Source organism: Ictidomys tridecemlineatus, chromosome 4 (assembly GCF_052094955.1).
Source record: "Ictidomys tridecemlineatus isolate mIctTri1 chromosome 4, mIctTri1.hap1, whole genome shotgun sequence".
Taxonomy (NCBI): Eukaryota; Metazoa; Chordata; class Mammalia; order Rodentia; family Sciuridae; genus Ictidomys; species Ictidomys tridecemlineatus.
The window spans coordinates 24,875,166-24,897,497 of NC_135480.1; the positions used below are offsets into that span (position 1 = coordinate 24,875,166).

General features: G+C 33.7%; 1 protein-coding gene across 7 annotated transcripts in view; it reads left to right on the forward strand.

Moving 5' to 3' along the window:
• Lrrc4c (leucine rich repeat containing 4C) overlaps positions 1 to 22,332 on the forward strand; it is a 1,114,683-nt gene that overhangs the window by 538,529 nt on the left and 553,822 nt on the right. The gene's annotated exons all lie outside the window — the stretch shown is intronic.

Sequence of the window (22,332 nt, forward strand, 5' to 3'; positions counted from 1 at the left end):
TATCCCCAAAGAAGTAGATGATTGTCAATATGTGTAAAACTTTTAAAGTTAGCAATAAGGCTCAACACGGATCTCTTCCAGCTCCACCCACTCCTTTTCCTGATGGACTCAAGTTTTTCTTCTGGACCAGGTGTTGATTCCCGTCCTCCTCATGAGGGAAGATATAAAGGGGTATCCTATTTGGTATATATTTTCATGGTTACTCACTTTTTGCAATTGCATAAAATAGTTTTAAGCTGCTTGTGCAGAAACCAGCTGATATCTCAGTATGAAAGATATTTAATTATTAGGTCAAATGCCTGGGAAGAAAAAAAATGTAGGTCACTTCTGAATTTAGGATGCAAATATCAAATAGTGCTGAAAAAGTATCACTTTTATAATAAGTTTTTTTTATGTTTACCTGAATTATAATTGGACTAAAGTTAAAGAGGAAGGTGAACACTGCCCAACATACTGAACTGATGGCCATTCCCACTTAGGATGACAGAATGGTAGCAACAGGAATTAATTTTGTTTTTAATTTTAATTTGTTATATGACAACAGAATACATTATAATTCATATTGCAAATATAGAGCACAATTTTTCATATCTCTGGTTGTATACAAAGTAGAATCACATCCTTCCCTCGTGTCCATCACATTCCACTCTTTCCTACCCCTATGCCTTCCCCTTTTCCCCTTTGCCCTATCTAAAGTTCATTTAATCCTCCCATCCCCCACCCACCCACAGCATATTATGAATTGTCATCCTTCAATCAGAGAAATCATTCAACATTTGATTTTGGGGGATTGGCTAATTTCACTTAACATTATATTATATTCTCCACCTCCATCCATTTACCTGCATATGCCATGATTTTTATTCTCTATTAATGCTGAATAATATTCCATTGTTTATATATGCCACATTTTCTTTATCCATTCATCTACCGAAGGTCATCTAGGTTGGTTCCACAATTTAGCTATTGTGAATTGTGCTGCTATAAACATTGATGTGATTGTGTTCCTATGGTATGCTGGTTTTAAGTCCTTTGGGTATAGACCAAGGAGTGAAATAGCTGGGTCAAATGGTCATCCCATTCCCAGTTTTCCAAGTATTGTCCATAATGCTTTCTAGATTGGCTGCACCAATTTGCAGTCCCACCAGCAATGTATGAGTGTGCCTTTTCCCTCACATCCTCGTCAACACTTATTGTTGTTTGTATTCTTAATAGCTGCCATCCTGACTGGAGTAAGATGAAATCTTAAAGTCACTTTGATTTGCATTTCTCTAATTGCTAGAGAAGTTGAACATTTTCATATGTTTGTTGATTTATTGCATATCCTCTTCTGAGAAGTCTCTGTTCAGTTCCTTTCCCCATTTATTGATTGGGTTATTTGGGTTTTTTTTTTTTTTTTGGTGATAAGTTTTTTTAGTTCTTTATGTATTCTAGAGATTAGTGCTCTATCTGACATGCATGTGGTAAGAATTTGTTCCCAGTTAGTAGGCTCTCTGTTCACCTCACTGATTGTTTCTTTTACTGAGAAGAAGCTTTTTAGTTTGAATCTATCCTATTTATTGATTCTTGATATCAATCCTTATGCTATAGGAGTCTTATTAAGGAAGTTGTGGCCTAATCTGACAAAATGAAGATTTGGGCCTCCTTTTTCTTCTAAAAGATGCAGTGTCTCTGGTTTAATTCCAAGGTCCTGGATGCACTTTGAGTTGAGTTTTGTGCATGGTGAGAGATAGGGTTTTAATTTCATTTTGTTCCATGTGGATTTCCAATTTTCCCAGCACCATTTATGAGGCTATCTTTTCTCTAATACATATTTTTGGTGACTTTGTCAAATATAAAATAACTGTAACTATGTGGGTTAGTATCTGTGTCGTCTATTCTGTACCATTGGCCTACAAGTCTATTTTGGTGTGGTTTTTAACAAGACTAATACTACTTAGGAAGGACATGGGTCATAGTTTAGCAGCTCTGCAAACAGAAGCTAAAGGGTTAAGTCCCAAAGGAAATAGAAGTAGGTGTGACAAATAAAGTGGTCTCTGTTGGAAAGCAAGCCTGCTTAAAGCAGATGACTGTTCATGTGTTAATTCAAAATACATTTGTTGATAATTTCCTTATATCCTGCACTGTACAAGGCTCAGAGCAAACAAGTATGAATGAACAGGATACTCAAGGCTTCTGTCCAGAAAGAACATACATTCCTGTTTGGACATTTAGTATTCACAAAATAAAATAAGCTTAATATCATCATAACTATTCCAAATAATCTTTGATGCTGGGGAGGAGTTGAAGTAAGGAATTGTGATACTACTAAGCTCTGAAGGTACATGAAAGAAGAAGATAGTTTTTTGCTTTGCGAAATGGAGTTGGCTAGGCCTCTGTTACATGGTCACATTTGGAATTGAGATCTGTGGTGAAAAAAGAGGAAGGCATTAAAAAATCTGGAGAAGATATTTTTTAAACGAAGGATAAACAACATCAAAAACACAGAGAAAAGACTCAGAATTTTATGGTCAAAGAACTAAAAGACAGCAAACATATTTTCGAACACAGAGCACAAAGTCAGAGAGAAAGAAAATGGTCTGATTTTGTGGGGCTTCATAAAAGAATATAAGAGTGTGATTTCTGTTCTATGTGAAATTGGAAGACATTGGAGGATTTATAAGAAGAAAATGCTATTATGTTATATAATAATTTTTAGAAATGGGTTATGTATATGGGTACAGGCAGATCCCTTAAGAGGCCACGGTAGCCATTCAGACAAACCACTATGGTGAGTTGGGCTAGGATTTTTGTTGTAGTGGAAACAAAGAGAGTTGGTGAATATATTTTGGATATAGGACCAAGGAGACATGTAAATTGACTGGATGTAGAGGTGAAGGAAATGAAAGAATAAAAAGTTATTTGTAAGTATTTGGTATAATCTCCAAGATAGATGATATCAGTGTCATTACTAGATCTAACCTCAATAGGGGGTTCACATTTGGAGATAGAAATCTTAGAGTCATTAGCATATAGCTAACACTTAAAACCATGGGGAGAAAATAACTGAGATTACCATACTATAGTGATGCCGTCTCTACAATTTCTTTCTTTCTTCTTTTTTTTTTTTTTTGTAGCAGCACAGTTCACAATAGCCAAATTGTGGAATCAACACAGACGCCCATCTTTAGATGAATGGATCAAGAAAATGTGGTATATATTAACAAAGGCATTCTACTCAGCCATAAAGCAGAATGCAATATTGTCATTTGCTTAAATGGATAGAAATGGAGAAAATCCTTCTCTCATATGTAGAAGCTAGAGAAAAATAAGAGAAAGAAGGCAAAGAGTAGGGGATCCAATATCCTAGAGATACAGGGAAGATCACTGGAGTAAAGAGGATAATGAGAGGGAAGGAAGAATGAAGGAAATGTGGAGAAAATAAGGAATTAACAAACTCACATAGAAATAAATAAATAAATCATATACATAAATCCTATATATACATATATATGTATGTTTGTGTATATATATATATATATATATATATATATATATACACACACACACATACACACATATCAAAGAGAATTTTGTCTGTATGTACAATGAGATAATAAAGAAATGAAAGGAAGATTGTAGAATAGAGTAGGGAGAACTGGAGGAGGTAGGTAGAAAAGGAAAGGAGGTGTATGGAATTTGAAATCAAATTTCTTGCATGTATGATTTTGCCAAAATGAACCCAAATACTTTGTATAATTATAATGGTCTAATCAAAAAAATTGAAAATCCAGGGGCGGGGTGAATGATATCATGGGAGAGCATGTCGAGAATTGGTGAGGACCCACAAGCAACACTGGAGCCACAATTCACATTAACAGCTCAAATACAGAAGAACTTACCAAAAGAGAATTAGATAGTATGACTTAAAAAGACTCACACTGACACAGAAGTCAAGAGAGAACAGTATTTTCACCCATACAAGTTGCTGCTAGGAAATCAATTAAGATGAGGACACATGTGTGAACATTGGGTTTATCCACACAAAAGTCTCTGGTAACCTGGACAACCATAGTGTTAGTAAACTAGTTGAAACGGAAATCAATCCAGGGTCTAGTCCTGAACAAGCAGGAATTGAGGAAATAGAGATAATGAATACAGAGAAAATTTCCAGAGATTTGTTTTGAAGGGAAGTAAATAAGCCAATATTTTGAAAGCATGTGGAATAAAGGAGAAGGGCATGATGCATAGTCTTATGACCTCAAACCATTGCTTTTTATATTTTAGTCTACCACAACACTAGAGATAAGTCTGAAAAATGGAAGGAATATGGATCTATTTCAGAAAAAAAAATAATATTTAACAAACTGAACAAATTTAATAATACCATTTTCTAAGGTCTACATTTTGCAAGGCGTAAGGCCAGGACTTAAGAATATTGATGTAAATTTACGTATTTCCTCAAAATGTAATATTCAGTGAGTATTTGCAAAGTATTAGTATTTTCCCAGGTGCTGGAGATTAAATAGTGCAACAAACAAACATAAAATGTGTATTCACTATGGAGCCCTTATTCTTTTAGGGAGGAAGAGAGACAAACAATAATAAAGAAATGAGTAAAATATATAGTTACAGCAAAGAGTGCTGTGGAGAGAAATGCCGCTGGGGATGGTTATCAGTAGAACTTGGACGTGATGAGGAGTAGAAATTTTAAGAAGTGTAGATGATAAAGCACGGAGAGAAATTAATATTTGAACAAAAATATGAAGGAGGATACTATTGAGAAATATAGATAACTTTATAAAAAATGAATCCAGGCAGAAGACGTTGCAAGTCTAAAGCCCTAGGTGTACAATCTCAGGCCAAGTGTTAAAAAATATTTGAAGGAGAGAGAGAAACCATGTCAGGTGCCTCTGGTGGGTTGTCTCTGTGGAAACTGTTCTTGATTGTGACAAGAAGAGTTCAGTGGAATGGTAGAAGAGAAAGTCTCTCCTGGAAAGAGTGTAGGAGACTAGGGGAGAGATTGAAGTGGAGGGAGAAAATTCAAAAATATCCTTTGAGAAATTCTGCTGTACTACAAAGTAGACAAACTGGATACTAGCCACAGGGCAACAAGGTCAGGAGAGGGATTAAAGATAGAACTATAACCATATGTTATATACTGTGGGAATTATCCAGAAGAGAGAGATGAATGAATGGGGTAGGGAGAGAGGGAGGATTGCTGAAGATATGTCTCTGAAGAGGTCAGAGGGTTGGGTAGTCCTGTAATAAAAAGTGGAATTTTTGACATTAGAGGCTCAGATAGATCAGCCACAACCATAGGGGGGGAAAAAAAAAACGGGACATTGGTTCAAATGCATGTGGGTAGGGTGGAAGCATGAAAAAATTCTTTCTCACTGATCCTCTTTGCTTAATGGAAGAGGAAGTGCATTATCAATGGAGAGGCAGGAGAAAGAGATTTTTGGAAAATTGATGAGAAGAGAGAGGATGTGAAACAGTCATCTTAAAAGTGAAAACATAGAAAATATTGCACTGAAAGGCAGTATCTGGTCTCCCTTGAACTTGGTTGTCATGCATTTTAAGTGAAGCAACTCAGAAGGTTTCATGAATTTTTCCGGTTGTACTTGTTTATACAGGAGAGAGGCCGGGAGGTAAAAAGAATATTCTTTCTTCTCTCTTTCAGGAAAGAAGGAGAGAGAGAAATAGACAGTAAAACAGAAATACAGAATGTGTACTAAATACTATACTCTATTACTTCAGATAAAATGAGTTGGAATTGAGTACAAGATCTCCTGACTTGAATTATGGGTATGGGGAGATTATACTTATAAATACTTAAAACATTAAATATGTAGGGATGAGAAACATTGCATTTCTGGAAATGCTAATAAATTTATCACCATATATTTTTTATTACTACCAATTTTATCAAACCAAGATTAAAAGTAAAATCTTGGGTTGTTTATAAATAGGATAATAACATAATTCATATATACAACAATAATTAAATGTGAAGTATTATTAGTGCATGATGATATATATATATATATATATACATATATTATGATATGTAACATAATTTATAAGTCCGTCACTTTTGTAACATCTTTTGTTATGTAATGAGCATTGTGATAGGTTCATTGATTATCACCTCTCATTTCCCCAAATTTTCATAGTTGCTATACTGTTTCTCCATTTTGCAAGTAAGGAGGCCAAGATAAAGGTTAGAAAGTCAATTGCCCAAGATCACAGAACTAGTAATTGGCAAAGACAGGATCCAGAAGCTTCTGATGCCTGTGTTCTCAGAGGCATGGAACTGGCAGCTGCTTGCACCCAGCATAGCCAAGAACAAAGATTTGTATCAACATCTCTATGGTATCCAGCAATGCAATTATACCTAAAATACAGCTTTCTCTTGAGGGTCCTGTACAATTAGAATAACACATTCGGTTTCTGGCCATGTGCTGGTTCTCCCAAGTTGAGATCTGAATGTTAATTATTGTGGGCATGTGTAGCTCTATCTGAAAACCATAAGTTCGGAAGGAGCAATAAAACCCAGAGTAGAGACTGGCAGTTCTTGCTAGTTTGATAGTATCTACTACTTCAGAAGACAGTGCAGTTTAATTCTACACAGGACATTTTACTTGTGTCCCAGGAAGGGATGGTACAGTCGTCACAGCTTCTGTCCTGTCAGAGAGAATTTGGAAATATGAAAGTTAGTTTTTTCTCATACGTGGAGTCAAAGTTGAAGTTAGTCAATCCCATCAATACTAAGGTGTGCAATCATCAGATGGTGTGCTCACACATTGCTTGTGTTCCTGTTTTAACACATAGACATGATCATAGGGTTTGAGGTGATGATAAAAACTGGGAGGTGAGAGCAATCCCCGTTTTAGCCTGTCATCAGACAAGTAGCACCAGCAGGGTATAGTATGAGAATGAAACTTTCCTTGTCTTCTGGACCTGATGAAGTATATCTTTGCCTGACTGTGAAACTGGCTCCTACAGTATTGACAATGTGTCAGTGTGTTGTAGAAAGCTGTATGGGGGTGAGAAGTGAATGAACACAGTTGGGTGGTACCCAGAAATTTGGTTGTACACATTGAAAATAAGCACATCTAGTTTTCTTAAAGGGGTAGGGAAAAAATCAAAAGAAAATATATCCCTGTGGATCATGAAAAATGTAATATATATATATATATATATATATATATATATATATATATATATATATATATATATATATATCTTTGATGAATTCAAGGAAAAAGCAAAATATTTTAAAATCTTATCCAAATCTAACTAATGTACAAATTCTCCCGTATTTGTTTTCTAGAATGTGGATTACTCAAGGGAATTTTTCATTCAAAACCAGCTTCACTCTGCCACCTGGCACACATCTAGAATTTACCTTTGTTCATACCTGTGTATTTGTTTGGTTTTTTGTTTGTTTGTTTGTTTGTTTGAGAAATACCAGTTGATTCTAATTGCATACCAAGCAGATGCACACATTTCTGAGACTAAAAAAAAGGAAAAGGTTTTAAGTAAAAATACTCTTAGATATGCAACTTATAGATAAAGGTCTGTTTGTCATTTTGACAGATTCATCAAACATATCTGCAGTAAGTCAGGTATGTTGGCACACGCCTGTAATCATAGTAACTTGGAAGACTGAGGCAGGAGGATCACAGGTTGAAAGCCAGCTTCTGCAATTGAGTGAGATACTGAGCAATTCAGGAAACTCTGTCTCTAATAAAATATAAAAAAGGGGTGGGAATGTAGCTCAGTGGTTGAGTGCCCCCGAGTTCAATCCTGGGTTAAAAAAAAAGAAAAGAAAAGAAAAGAAAAGAAAAAGAAAATAGCCATCTCTAAATAACAATGGATCTAACATTCTTAAGACCCCACACACTTTATGTCTCTAAAGCAGTGTAGCAATATAGTATTAAAACAGAAATTAAATTACCTAAGACTTAGAATCATGGCAGTTATATCTAAGGTTTTTGTGTCATTGACATTTGGAAGTGAAGAACAAGATTGCCTGGTGTCAGCAAAGAGCCTTAGAGAAATTCACTGGAGGCCAAAGGTGGAGAAGATGCTTGTCTTCATACTCCTGAAGGTATTTTTTTTAGTATACTCACAGCTCCTAATTTATCTAGTACACCCACACCTCCTACTTTCATGTATGGACATTTTTAACAGTTGAATGTTTACCTAGTTTTATGGGATATTGTATATATTTTATTCACAATTTACAAGGAAGAGAAAACATCAATATGGTTTAAAAGATGAGTGTTTGCCATAATAAAAAAAAACTTCCAGAAGGTGATCTGACTTTAGGTGAAGATTGGTACAAGAGCTCAAGTGATATGACCAGATAGAATTATCCTCCCTTCTTTCATGTCTGAGCTTTACTTTATAGAATTTCTTTATTTTAAGCTCTACGATCCTGACTCTATATGATTCCTAATCTTTTTGGTCAGGTACTGAGCAAAAATTTTGGTTCTTGGCACATTAAGTTAGTGTATTAAGTGATATATATATATATATTAGTGTATTAAGTGATATACAAGTCACTGTGCTAAATTCTTGGGCTTAGAATTGGAACTGAATAGTAACTTATGGTCAGGCTTTTTATTTTTTGTACATAAAGTGAAGAACGTACCTAACACTGGGGGTGTTCTCTATTTCCCACTAAATTTGGATAGTGAGTGAGTTAGATTTCCATTACTGGATATTCAACTTTAAAAGAGAAAAGGGTTATTATGGCTAGCATTTTTAGAGATTGAAGTCTGTGATCAGTTGGCCTTATTGCTTTGACCCTGTGGTGTCACATCATCATAGAAATGCATTTTTCTTGAGTCTGGGAAATTTTTTTTAAAAAAAAGGAATAAAGAGATTATGGTTCCATACTCCTCTTCAAGAGCATGTCCTAGTGACCCAAGACTTGTAAGCCTTACTTCTTAAAGGACTCAAGTGCCATGGTGGGAACCATGTCGATAACACATAGGCTTTGTGGGGACATTCCTGATCTAAAATGTGGCAGATAATATTACTATAAGATGACAATTTGCATACTGAATAGTCACACCAAGAAATATCCACTCGAAAATCCCATGTAGGACCCATTGTACTCCGTGTCTAGAAAAGCTAGTAGTCCCTAACAAGTAATTCTCCCTTTCTATAGAAGACTTGATGTGTTTATTTTGACCACTGCAATACTAATTATTTATGGAAGTGTTCTACTGCACAGAAGTTTTTGCACTTTTATAGCCATCACAGGGAAAGGAAAAAATAATAACAATGTTGAGTCATCTGAATATCCCCAGTGTTCTCCATTGTAAAATCTTTGGATGAAGTAAAGTAATAACTTGGGAGGGCTTGAGAATCAACTGGCTTATGATTTATCCAACTGCAAATTAGACGAGTTCAACTGGGTAATAAGAATGATAATAATACATACTTAGGGACCATAATACACACAGGAAGAATAAAAGGAGCGCTCCCTCTGCTTCCAGGGGCTTCAGAGGATGCTTATTAGCCGAGTGACTGATGTACTTCTTTAAGTTTTGCCATTTAACATGTGAAACAACAAGGGTGATTATGAAACTGTTTCAATTATGTGGTGCATATCCCAAGGAAGTAAAGAGTTTAAAGAATATTTGGGTCACTGGAAAAGCCAAATTTCTTGGAAGCATATTTTTAAACCAGAGCTCTGGAAATATTTTTATTCTCCTGAAATAGTTCTTATTCTACTGAATACGTTAGCATTTTAATTCAGGGTAAAGATGAGCTCAAATTATACATACAATCACCAAATTTTTAAGCAAATGAAGTCTACATAAGAATTGGTATTTCAAGCAAAATTAGTAAAAGCACCACAGGGAAGGGGATTTGGAAGGAAATCCACATAAAGATTTAAATGAAGTTGCACTAATTACCTGTGTTAGTGAGCAGGAAAAAATAATAGCTATTTAGACAATCTATAGTTATTTCACAAGAAATTATTTATGAATAGGAGAGGTGGTCTGTTGCACTTAGTTGTGGAAATGACATTATGGTTGGCATAATAAAAAACACACCTGATCTCGGCAAAGGTACTTTGTTGGCTTGTTGCTGACTTTTGGTTAAAGGGCAGACTGTCATGTTTTGGATCAAGTGAGCTTTTGACCTTTAGTGCTCCCCCTATCCAACCACGGTATGACTTGTGTGGTGTGACTTTGCTTAGCCTTCCTGTAGTTCCATTTGTTCATATGTACATTGGAAACTATAAGAATGGTTGCCATTCCTTGAAGAATTAAATGTGGCAATGCATGCAGTATGTTTCTAACAGTGTCTGATACATTGTAAATATCAGAGAAATGTTAAGTACTTAACTAGTGGCTTGAGTGAATGGAGAATCTTAGGTGAAAAACCATATTCGTCTTCCTTTATAATTTTTAAGACAGCAATCCATTTTACCCTGGGATTTAGTGTTTTATTAAATCCCACTATCATTGTAATTTTAAATCCATTTATGTTATATTGTCTTTTCTCTTTCCAAGTTTTAAGATTTTTCTCTGTTTTCTTCTAACATCTAAAATTCACAGTGACATTTCTCAGTGTGAACTTTTCTTTAATTACCAAGATGGACAGTGAGAGTGGCCATTAAACTTGGAAATTAATGACTTTATTTCTGAGAATTTGTGTTGTTAATGCTCTGAGAATTTTATTTTTTGTCCATATGTATTCTTAACAATTTTTGTAACTTGTGTTATTTGAATATTTATGTTCCAGGACTGATTCTTAAATTTCTGATTTTTCTTCCCATTTCTATATCTTTTCTATTTATTTTATATCATAAAGTGTTTGTTCAAATTTATTATACAATCCTTAAATCATTCAAAGGACTTAGAAAGTTCCAATTATAAAGTAAGTGTTAAATAACTGATAACTTTCTCCTGTTTCTTCTCTTTATTTTCTCCTTTTTCTTCTTCTTCATCATTACTATAATTAAATCTATTCAACTTCTATTCAACTTCTAGAATTTTGATTAAATGCTCTGATTTCAGAAGCCTTTGTCTATATCCAGTATATGTAGAGCTCTGTTCACCACTCAAGAAAATGTTAAATAATTTATAAGTATGTCAGAAAGTTTTTTAAAACAACTACTTCTGAAATATCTATGATGTGACAGAGAATATGCTAAATTGGCTTCCTTTAAAGTATTGAGACAAATAATCACAGTAACTCTCTAAGATAACGTTAGTCTTATATAATTTTCCAAATAAGCACATTTGATGTGCAGTTGGCCTGACTCCAGAATGATGTGAGTAACCTGGCTGGACCAGCCCAGGTCTCACAATGGAATGGAGCATGAATTCTCAACAGGGAGGGACAGAAGATGCAAGCCTGTTTTACTCTGGTCCAGGGATTTTTCATTTTGGTGGACATAAAGGAGAATGAAAGTGATAAAAATAGCCTGGTAAATGTGCTGTGTGTACTAGTCCATCCTGTTGAATATAATGTATCTGAAATGCATTTTCCTCCCTGAGGGAGATTAACATATTTAAGTGTGGATGCTCCTTTCTTGACCCTTCAATACTTAACCATCAAATGAAGTAGTATTTATGTATGTGATGAATGGAGGTGTGCTCTAATTTGCAACTGAGGGGAGTTTTCACTCATGTCTCATCTATCATTCCACGTACTCCTTAACTTTTAGGTTTAACCAAATGAAATTCCAGGTATTCAATTATTTATGGTCTAAGAAATGATAATCTCATATGAATTACATTGTATTTATGGAAACTCTCCCAAAGTAACTGTGAGAAATTAAAAATGTATTAGAAAGTAAAAGAGATGTTATTAAAAATACGATTATGTTTCTCCATATGTAAAACAAATCTTTGTAGAGCACCTACTGTGTTTTGGACTCAGAGGATACCATGATTAGTGCAAGGGACTTTGATGTAGCATGTGCCCACAAGGATGTTCAAATCTTTTGGAAGAATCAAAATATACTTAAACTGCTACAATACAAAGAGGTAATGTTACATTGTTCAAATAGTATAGTATTAGTGGTGGTAATAGTATAGTATTAGTGATATGATACATGTATTTCTAAAGGGAATCATAAGAGGTTTTCAATAAAAGGTGATACCCAGTTGGGCCTTTGAATATTGGATAGGACTTAGTGACTAGGACACACCATCTAGAGGGCACTGCAAATATATCTAGATGGGTGTTTGATTTTTGTGGAAAATAATTCAAAGTTTTGTGCATAAATTGTTTATATTTAATCAGAAGGGCAAAATATAAGCAACTAATTTTATCACAAGGGGGAATAATATGTGAGTTGATGACAGAAATATAGATATATAGCTCTGTCAATTTATCTATATATATAAATTTATGAAAAGGTAGTAATTCTTTGTGACTACAGAAATCAGGAAGAGCTTCTCAGTCAAGACTCCATCTGATGTACTGAAAAATAGAACATAATTTACATCAAAAGGAATACTTCTAGGTCAAAGGAAAGTAGGAAAGCCTAATAGTAAAGAATGAATGGTATATTGAAGAAGCAAGGTAATGGTATGATAGGCCTATAGCTCATAGATAATAGATATGACTATCCACAAAAGTTGGGTTAATAAAGGAGAAGTTATTCTGCAAGAAGAATTATTCTGCATATCCTATGCAGAATAATTTATATTATATTCAGAAAATATTTGAAGAATCTTCACTTTATCCTTAAAGAGTGAAGATATACAACCAGAGGAAAATACACCAAAAACATAATTATTTTCTTGACTTAAAATATTTGGCATTAAAGATAATGTGTTGGAAAAAAAACAGTGTCTTAGAAGATATGTGCAGATTGATGAAAATTAATTTTCTCAAACCTCACAAAAGGGACTTAGTAATACCTGAGCTTGTCTAGTTCATATAGGGCCATTGTCAAAACTATATGCAAGATAATGATAATATCTTTCAGAAAAATGTGAAAGTATGATTGTGAGGTAGAATTTAAAGGAGTAAATTTGGGCAAACATGAATGTCATTGAAACATATGCCTTTTAGTAAGGGGTGAATAAGTGTTGTGGGACAGACACAAGGTACAAATACCCTTACAGTCAATGGGTGAAGAGATATGAGGAAAAGAGGACTAGAAAATTTGAGTAAGGGCTAGGATTATAGCTCAGTGGCAGAGCACTTGCCTCATACATGTGAGGCCCTGGGTTCGATCCTCAGCACCACATAAAAAAATAAATGAATGAATAAAGTAAAGATATTTAAAATAATAATAGAAAATGTGAGTAAAATTAATTAAGAAAGCATTCACTTAGGAACTTAGAGGACTTGACAATTAGTCCAAATCTGATCTCAAAGTTCTATACTTAAACTTGTTTTTTTTTCTCTTTCTCCTCTCATCTCTCTTAACTATAATACTTATACCAGCTTTTAATGCACATTACCTAAAAATTTGAATTGTGAACAACAATATTTTACAAGGAAGAAATATGAGGTTCAGAGGGTTTAAGTTGAGAAATAAGTGGTCAGACAAGGACTCAGGTCTAGGTCCTTCTGACTGAAATGTCAGTGATCCTTTAACTTTTATGTGCCTCCTACTTTTAATACAATTAGATACAGAGGACTTCTCTGTTTGTCATTTTAACTCATGTATTTAACATAAAGCAATGCAAGGATGTATAAAAATAAACATTGGAGAATTGCTTTTGATAAGAAAAAATAATCATAAGAGAAGCCAAATATACATCCCTCTAGCAGGCAGATGATTAAATAGAATACAGTCATTCTATAAAATGAAATATTATAAGGTTCTTAAAAGTAATGATATCAGGCTATATTTGTGGACATGCAAAGATTTCAAGAATAAATTACTAACTTTAACCAAGGAAGAATCATGAGCATTATGATTTTATTTTACAAAGATGATATTATACCATATTTGTTTATAAGCCTATACAATTTGTAGAACGATATAGAACAACTTGCTGATACTGTTAAGCCCTGTAGTTGAAGAGACTTTTACTTCATTTCCATTATATTATTATTAATTTTTTACATGTATATTATTTATTATTTTAAAGATCAAAATGAGAAAATGTATACATAATGTCTAAGATTAGTCACAACTTCTAAATTCTGTATTTGAAATTAGAAAACTGAATTGTTTTAAACAACTCAAACATGGCTTCTCAAAAAGGTTACCCTGTAGCCAAAGTCAGGACAATTACAAGTATATTTAAAATGTATATGCATGGGATGTTGTTTTTAGAGTGACAGCTGGCAGGAGGGATTGGTCAAAGGCCGACTCTACAGCATATGGCTTCACAGGTTTCTTGATGTGTGCACACAAGACATTCTTGGTAAGGTCAAGGACAGACAAAATTCATTAAACTTTTGCAGTTGATGTGTGCCAGATGTATATTACAAGTCAGCATCTTATACATGCATACCTATGCTTTAGTCCTGTACATAAATGACAGAGTCTCTCAAGTAAGGACTAGGAAACTGTGTGTCCAGGTTCAAATAGCTGATGGTGCAGATTGTAGTTTCAGTAGAAACTAATAGTTCACTCTCAAGTTACAATTTTTGGGAAAAAAATGATGTTGACTTATTAATAGTATTTATAAGTCTGAATTTATTCCTACATGTTTCAGGGAATTTGGCTAAATAACAATGTTAATGTTCTAAAAATCATTGATCTTTTAGATGGAGTATGGTCTTGTATAACATGTTTTCTATAGCTAGAAAATATTGAATCTCTGTCCCCAAGACCTTTTTTAGTATCTAAATGTGTTTGATTTGGTCAAAATAGATGGTAGTCCAACTATTTACAGGTGTCTTAGCCCATTTTCAGTGTTCATATTAGACTGGGTAATTTATCAGGAAAAAAATTTTAAAAATTAAGCTAAGTATTTTTTTTCTTTTTCTTTTCTTTTCTTTTTTCTTTTTCTTTCTTTCTTTCTTTTTCTTTTTTTTTTTTTTTTTGGTGGTGGGGATACCAGGGATTAAACCCAGTGGGACTCAACCACTGAGCCACATCCCAGCCCTTTCTTAGTCATTCATTCATTCACTCATTTTGAGACAGGTTGTCTTGCTTAGGACCTCACTAATTTGCTGAAGCTGGCTGTCAACTTGCAATCCTCCTGCCTCAGCCCCCTAAGTTGAGGTGTATGGCACCATATTGAACTAAGCTAAAATTTTTCTTAAGAATTTTTGGGAAGCTAAGGCAGGAGAATCACAAATTCAAAGTCAGCCTTAGCAACTTAGCAAAATCCTGTTTCAAAATAAATAATAAAGGGGCACAGGATGTGGCTCAGTGGTTGATCACCCCTGGATTCAATCCCTGGTGTGTGTATGTATATATATATATATATATATATATATATATATATATATATATATATATATATATAAAGTTTATTTGTATCACAGTTCTGGAGGCATATAGGTCCCAGTACATGATGGCACTACTCCTTTTCACTCATCCTCTGTAGATATTTGCATCCTGGAAGTTGGAAATATTTTTGATTATCATCTTTTTTTCTACATAGTTAGGTACTCTCTTTTGGTTCTATTTTTCCCATTCTACTGTCTGTGGATAATCTTTAAGACTTTCAACTACTCTTTGTAGTTCATGGCTTTAAATTATGGCCCAAATCTCTGATTTACAAATATACATCTCCAACTAGATTCTTCGCCATCTTTAAGGACAGGGCCTTTATTGAATAAAGTATTTTCTCTCAATTACTCTAGGAATTGTGAACCAACTTCTGGAAACTTAGGTACTTTCTGCTCATTGCCTACCATAGCCCACCTCCTGCTCTGCATTTCCATTTCTACATCCCAAGCAGAGGCAAGTATATCTTTCTTGCTTCAGAACTTTGGAGTCATTTTATATCATAAGGCCTTTATAATTAAAAAAAATCCCAGATCTGTTAATTAAATTTTCTCTTAAGTCTGTACCTCTGTGGTTGTTAATATTGCTTCGATTCTCATTCACAAAAGTAACCTGCAATTATTATACAAACCATTCTATACTATCTACCCGATTAATCTATCTTTTCCAGAGATATTTTTCAAATCCAACACCACCTATGATGTTCCATTAAAAGTATGCCTTTCTTAATTTGCTTTCTTCAAATCTTTTGTGATATTTCATTCCCGTTACTTCCTGTACTCTAAATTTTATAAATTTTAAGGCCCTGGGCCTTTGTGATAATGATTTCCAGTTTGATTAGCCCAACACATTAATCTCATTGATCAAATGCATAATCTCTAACAATCCGGCTACAGTGGCCTCCTCACCTTGCTGGTTTATTTATTTATTTTTTTACTTTTTCATTCCATATCCATTTTTTTTTCATTTTCATTTGTTCTAATTAATTATTCATTACAGTAGAATGCGCTTTGATACATCATACATAGATGGAGTATAATTTCTCATTCTTCTGGTTGTACATGATGTGGAATCGTACTGGTCCTAGTTATAGATGTACATAGGGAAATAATGTCTGATTCATTCTACTATCCTTTCTACCCCCATACCTCCTCCATTTTAACTATCAGCAGAGCTTTAGGTAAACTTTTGAATTGTGTTTATTCTATGTACTTTTATATAGACCCAAAGAAAATGCCTGACCTTGCTGGTTTGAGCATCTGGTATAGCACTTCTCAATGATAAGCTTTTTACTTATTTTTCCATATCCTTATTATCCTCTGTGATGATAGCTTTACCACCTCCCAGGGTGTGCATAGTTTCTGGAGACATTTGCTGTGTAGATGAACACATTTTTGTAAGTAGATCCCTAAAGCCTTGTTACTATAAAAAAAAAATTATTCCCATGTCACATATATATTTGAAAAAAAAGTATAATTTTAAATCCATAAACATCTCCATTATATGGTCATTTTCAACTTTAAAGATAATATATTGACATGCTGTTATTATATGGACATAGGGAATAAGAATGAATTTTATCTCAATTTCCAATTCTGTGATGATTTTATAACTATTTTACTTTCCTAACTTTCCTCCTAACTGAAGGTGGAGCCATAATTTGTTAAAGTGCTGTATGCTCAATTGGAGGTTTTAATATTTCTCTGTAACTTTTATGTTATATGCTAAAATTGGCCTTTCTTAGTTGCTCTTCTGAAAATTAAGGATATATTAAAAATACTCCCTCAAAATAAGCTTTCTTGTTTTATAAGAAGACAGATGGATTTCTTTTTTAAACTACTTGTGTCAAAATTTCTACCTGACATACAACAACCCTGCTGGAACTTTCTGTAAATTTCTATTTCTACTTTTCCCCATCTTTTTTGGTGGTAATAAATATAGGTGTGGAGAAGTGAAGATTCCCTTTGTGGCAGTTGCTGCCTGCATTTTGCAATATCTGGTGTGATATTCTTTTGCATTTTGTGGGGCGTGCTGCTAATGCTTTGTGAAACCACATGTCATTGAGTGCAACAGATGGAGAGATCATCATGAAAAACAGGTGACCTGCAATCTGACATGAGTCAGGAAGCTATAGGGTGCAGAAATTCTCTGCAGTTAAAGATGTGATGTTGAAGGAAGAATTGAGAAGGTAAGGGGAAGAAAATAGGAGACATTTAAAGAGAAAATGAACTAGAAGCACTTAATTTGTTCTTGTGTCACCTGCCCAAAACTTTTTCCCAAGTCAGATAGCAGGCCTCATCTGCTGGTAATGGGACTTCAAAGCTTGGTTTCAGACTTGAGGTCTTGATCTTGTTTTCCTTTGCTTCTGGCTTCCCTGGGTTATTAGGTGGGTTCCACTAATATATGTATGGGAATCAATTGGTTGTTTTAACATTTCTGATGTGTGCAATTCTCACAGATTTGCCTAACACTTCTCAAGATCCCTTAGAGATGAGTACTTCTAACTCCTGTAGGATAGAAACCTATTTATGCAGAATTTCTTATTTCATTAGACAAAAATAGTTTTCATTATCAACCCTCCATTTTATGCAGAAGAAAGATATTTCTTATATTCAAAGCTATTGCAGAGTTATAAGCCTTGGTGTGCAGAATACAGATTTTTAGTGACTACTCTGTCTCTATAGAAATGTAACATATACCTTAATATTCCTTTATTCTCTGGTCCTTGTCACTCATTTTTCTTGCTGGTTTTTATGATAATTTGTCTAGATTTTTACTTTAGAATTGTGTTTGTACTTTATGAGTGCTGATGCTCTTGTTTTTTATTCATGTGTAGTCACTGAAGAACTACAGGCCACACTCTACTTTGTTCATTCTGAGGCTCTTCTGTTATATTGGTGGCCTTTTATACAGTCAGCTAATATGAGGCTCCTCAACCATAATTATGAACTCTACAAGGAACTTATTTGTGAAACTACTTCATTAATAAAAATGATCTTAGCCTGGGTTGATTTCACAATACTGGCCATTAATCATAAAAAAAAATGTATATTTGGAAAAAGGAAGTTTATTTTTAAAAGGAAATTATTTTTGTTCCTCCCCATCCATTGGACATATAATTCAGACAAAGAAGCCTAGGCATTCATGTAATAATGAAGTTAAGAGAAAAGGGTAGAAGCCATTAATATTTTTAAAGTATATTCAAATACTTTACTCCTAATTGAAGAACCATTTGTGTCCATAATAGACAAGAGAAAAGAATATAAAAGTACAATAAGGTTGAAAATACATTTCCTCCATTAATATATATCCAATATAATATTTTGGGAAATAGTCTTTTAATTACATGTTACACATCATCAATAAGATCACAGACTGTATTTTTAGACTGTGTTCTGATTGCAGCTTTGTCCCTTCCTAAGAATATAACTTTGGGCAATTAACCTTTCTACACTGAAGTCTTCCTATTTAAAATGTAAGTATGTGAGTAGTACTGAGAAATTTGTTTGATTTGTTGTGAAGATTTAATTGGATAGTATGCAAAAAAACTTTTCAAATTGTGACTGGTTACACGGATATAATTGTTGTTGCTAGTTGTAGATAATGATGACATTACTATATAATTGCTAGATTTAAATGTTCTGTGCAGTTTTTTCAAGTTGCCTCAAAAATTACTATTTGCCCCTGGCAGTCCATTTTTGAACTAACAAAGCTCATTCACTTTTTTTCCAGTGATCATGTAGACAATTTCTGAAATGCTTTTTTGAGCCACTAAAAATTGTAAACAATAAGAAATGTGTTATATTTCTTAATGCTTTTAAGAAATAGTGTGCTGTTGGGCATTTGGGGTTGATTCTTTCAAATTTGAATGAGGTGAGATTTCTAGTGATTCAAATGATTTTAAATTCTCCCCTTTGGAATTAACAATAGAAAAAAACATTTGACAATTAAACTTCTTTTCAGAGCCTGGAGATAACTTATCCTACAAACTTAACACTATCATTGATAAATTAACTTTAATAATACAGGAAAAACTTTATTCAGTTTTACTCCTTGCAGACATAATTATGGATTTAAAAATTATTCAAAATGAAAAAAATAATGAAATATGTCAAAGTTTATTTTCAATAATCAAATTAACAAATACTATAATAAAACTGAAATCTATAACACTTAAGGCACGTATTGAAGAAGTAAAATGTTGCAATATTTTGCCTGAGTTTGATACTTATGTAAATGCAAGCTCTAAAAATGCTTAGGCTTTTAGAGCTTTGCAGTGTAGCAAGAAAAAAATACATTTTAAAAAGTTCCATGGAAAATAATGAAAAGATACCAAAAAAAAAACAAAAAAAAATATAGCTTTTCTATCAGATAAAGCAAAACTCTTGGGTTTGCATAGGCTTTCCCCCATGAAAGGAGTCACAACATTCTGTTTCAATATTCCAACAAACAAGAGACTAGCTGGTTTAATAGCCAAGAAACCTTACTGAACAGGTCAATTTTCTTTTCAAGTGGAAAAAGAAGGGCAGCTAGCAGGAGGACACCATCTTTTATTGCAGAGTTGCTTTATGTTCCCTCTTTTACCCTCATACTTAGATTTCAGTTAGCACATGAGCTTCAGGAAATTTAACCATTTTTCATGTACAAAAAGCAACCATCTGTCTATTAATTTATTGATAAATCTTTCCACCATAACCTAAACTTTCTCTCAGTCCTCAACCTTTTGCATACAAACTATAGTTGTTTTGTTTGTTTGTTTTCTTAATGCTTCTGACAGTAATTACCAATATATATAGAAATCAGAATAAAGTTGCATTTATAGTGGAGGAACAGCCTACATATAAAAGATTATTGATTTTTAGCACTCCTGTCCCTTGTTCATTATTTTGTCTGTATTTATCAGAAGCAACACTTCTTGAACTCCCAAGACATAAAAACAGTTTGTGAATATTTATCCAAGAGAATTTCATCATTTATAAAATATAAAAGATGCAGGCAAAGTTCTTATGATGGGAAACACTTCTGAAGACATTCAAGTTTATTATCAAAACCACACCATGCTCTCATGGACCAAGTGATTTTGCTTTGGTACTCAAAAGTAGCCACACACACTTTAATGTCAAATACCAGCATGTTCATGCTGCAAGAAGCTCTGAAATAGGTGGGAAAAGATATTTAAATTGTCCTTATCTGAAAAAGGAAAATAAAAGGGTTCACAGGTTTTCATCAGTTGGGTCCTGAGTGACAAAATTCAGCTCATGTTGTGTGTAATTTTCCAACAGAATCAAGACCTCTGATTAAATAACTTGGGCCTTTGGTTTCCTGCAATTCTAAGGATTATCGATAGAACCATTGTGGCATAGTGGTATTAGACTCATTGGAGCTATAATTAACCTCTAGAGAGAAACAAAATTTTTTTTCAAAATCCATTATGGTTAATTTTCACAGGATGTCTTGGAAATCTTACAGGAGGCATTAGTAGTCCACCTATTTATAATTAACAGATTGTAAAACCTAATGCATTTTCCCAACAGGGACTATTTAAATGAAAAGCTTTGTTGATGTGAGACTTAAATACATAGGACTAAATCCCTAAAAGATGTGTTGTTTTACAGAGATTTTTAGGACAATAAAGTTCCCCCAAAGAGATATTCTGTCATGGCTGTTGTTCAAAATGGTCGTAAGGGAAAAATCTCCTTGGCTTCCTTCTACTTAAGGGAGCATGTGCAATGAGAGGACTGTAGTTGAGTTCTTATGTAGGAGAGAATTATCTGATTGATGAAGTGCAGGAAAGGTAGTTGTTTAAGAGTTGGAGTCCAGTTTCCAAGTTTATTGTATTTGGAATTTGGTGTTCACCTCCTTCAATCAAATATGATAAAGGTACTGAAGTTTGCATCCTTGGAACCAGGTAATTATTATTAGGTAATTATCACATAAATCATCAATATACTTGAGAAAATGTAGATAATATGTTTTAACATCTATTTAGAACTGTAAGATAATAAAATCACATTTTTCAATAATTTTAGTTTCAAATAGTTACTTCAAATGAAACATTACTGGTCAAAAAAGTTAATGAAATTAATTTGCACCATGCATCTCATTTTTTTAAAATCTAGTTTTGTAATATTCTTTCTGAAAATCTACTTTATTCACCCCACAGAATAGATACTACCATGGAAACTACCCCTCTCTCTAACGTTAGCCATTATAATCTAGCCATTGTCTTTAGATATATTTTTTAATCCCTTGTATTTTCTAATGTTGACCAACCTTACAAGTTATTAATGGGTGCTGCTGAACCCAGAGGAACATGTTTGTAATGCCTGTGACTCAGGAGACTGAGGCAGGAGGATGAAAAATCAGTCTAGACTTGACAATTTAGTGAGACACTGTCGCAAAGTAAAATAAAAAGGACCAGGGATGTGGTTCAATGGTACAATGCTTACGTCACATGTATGAATCTCTGAGTTCAGTTATCATCATCATCATATCATCATCATCATCAATAAAAGTAAAAGAACAAATACTTCCGGTACATAAATAACTTCTATTTGGTCTGTACCTGACTGTAGGTGCTTCCCAGTTTTCCTAATGCTGCTGTGTATTGTAATTCTTTGTACACATGGCTTCTGTGCCCCCAGAATCTAAAGAATATCTGGCCTGTATTTTTCATCATCCTGGAAGAAATCTGGCTTAATGAATGTTGAATGACAAGACTTTTAGCAAATTATATAGTTTAGTTATTTCACTTTGACAAAAATGTTTGTGTACTTTTCTACTTTATTTAACATAATACTAACTCAACAAGGTTTTTCTGGGTTGAAACATGATATGAGAAGTGGCAGCTACATTTTAGAAATCTATCTAAAGTGTAAAGAAGTAACCTCATTTTTAAAATCTTATTGACTTAAGAAGTCACTTTAAAGGAAGGAGGAAGATGAAAA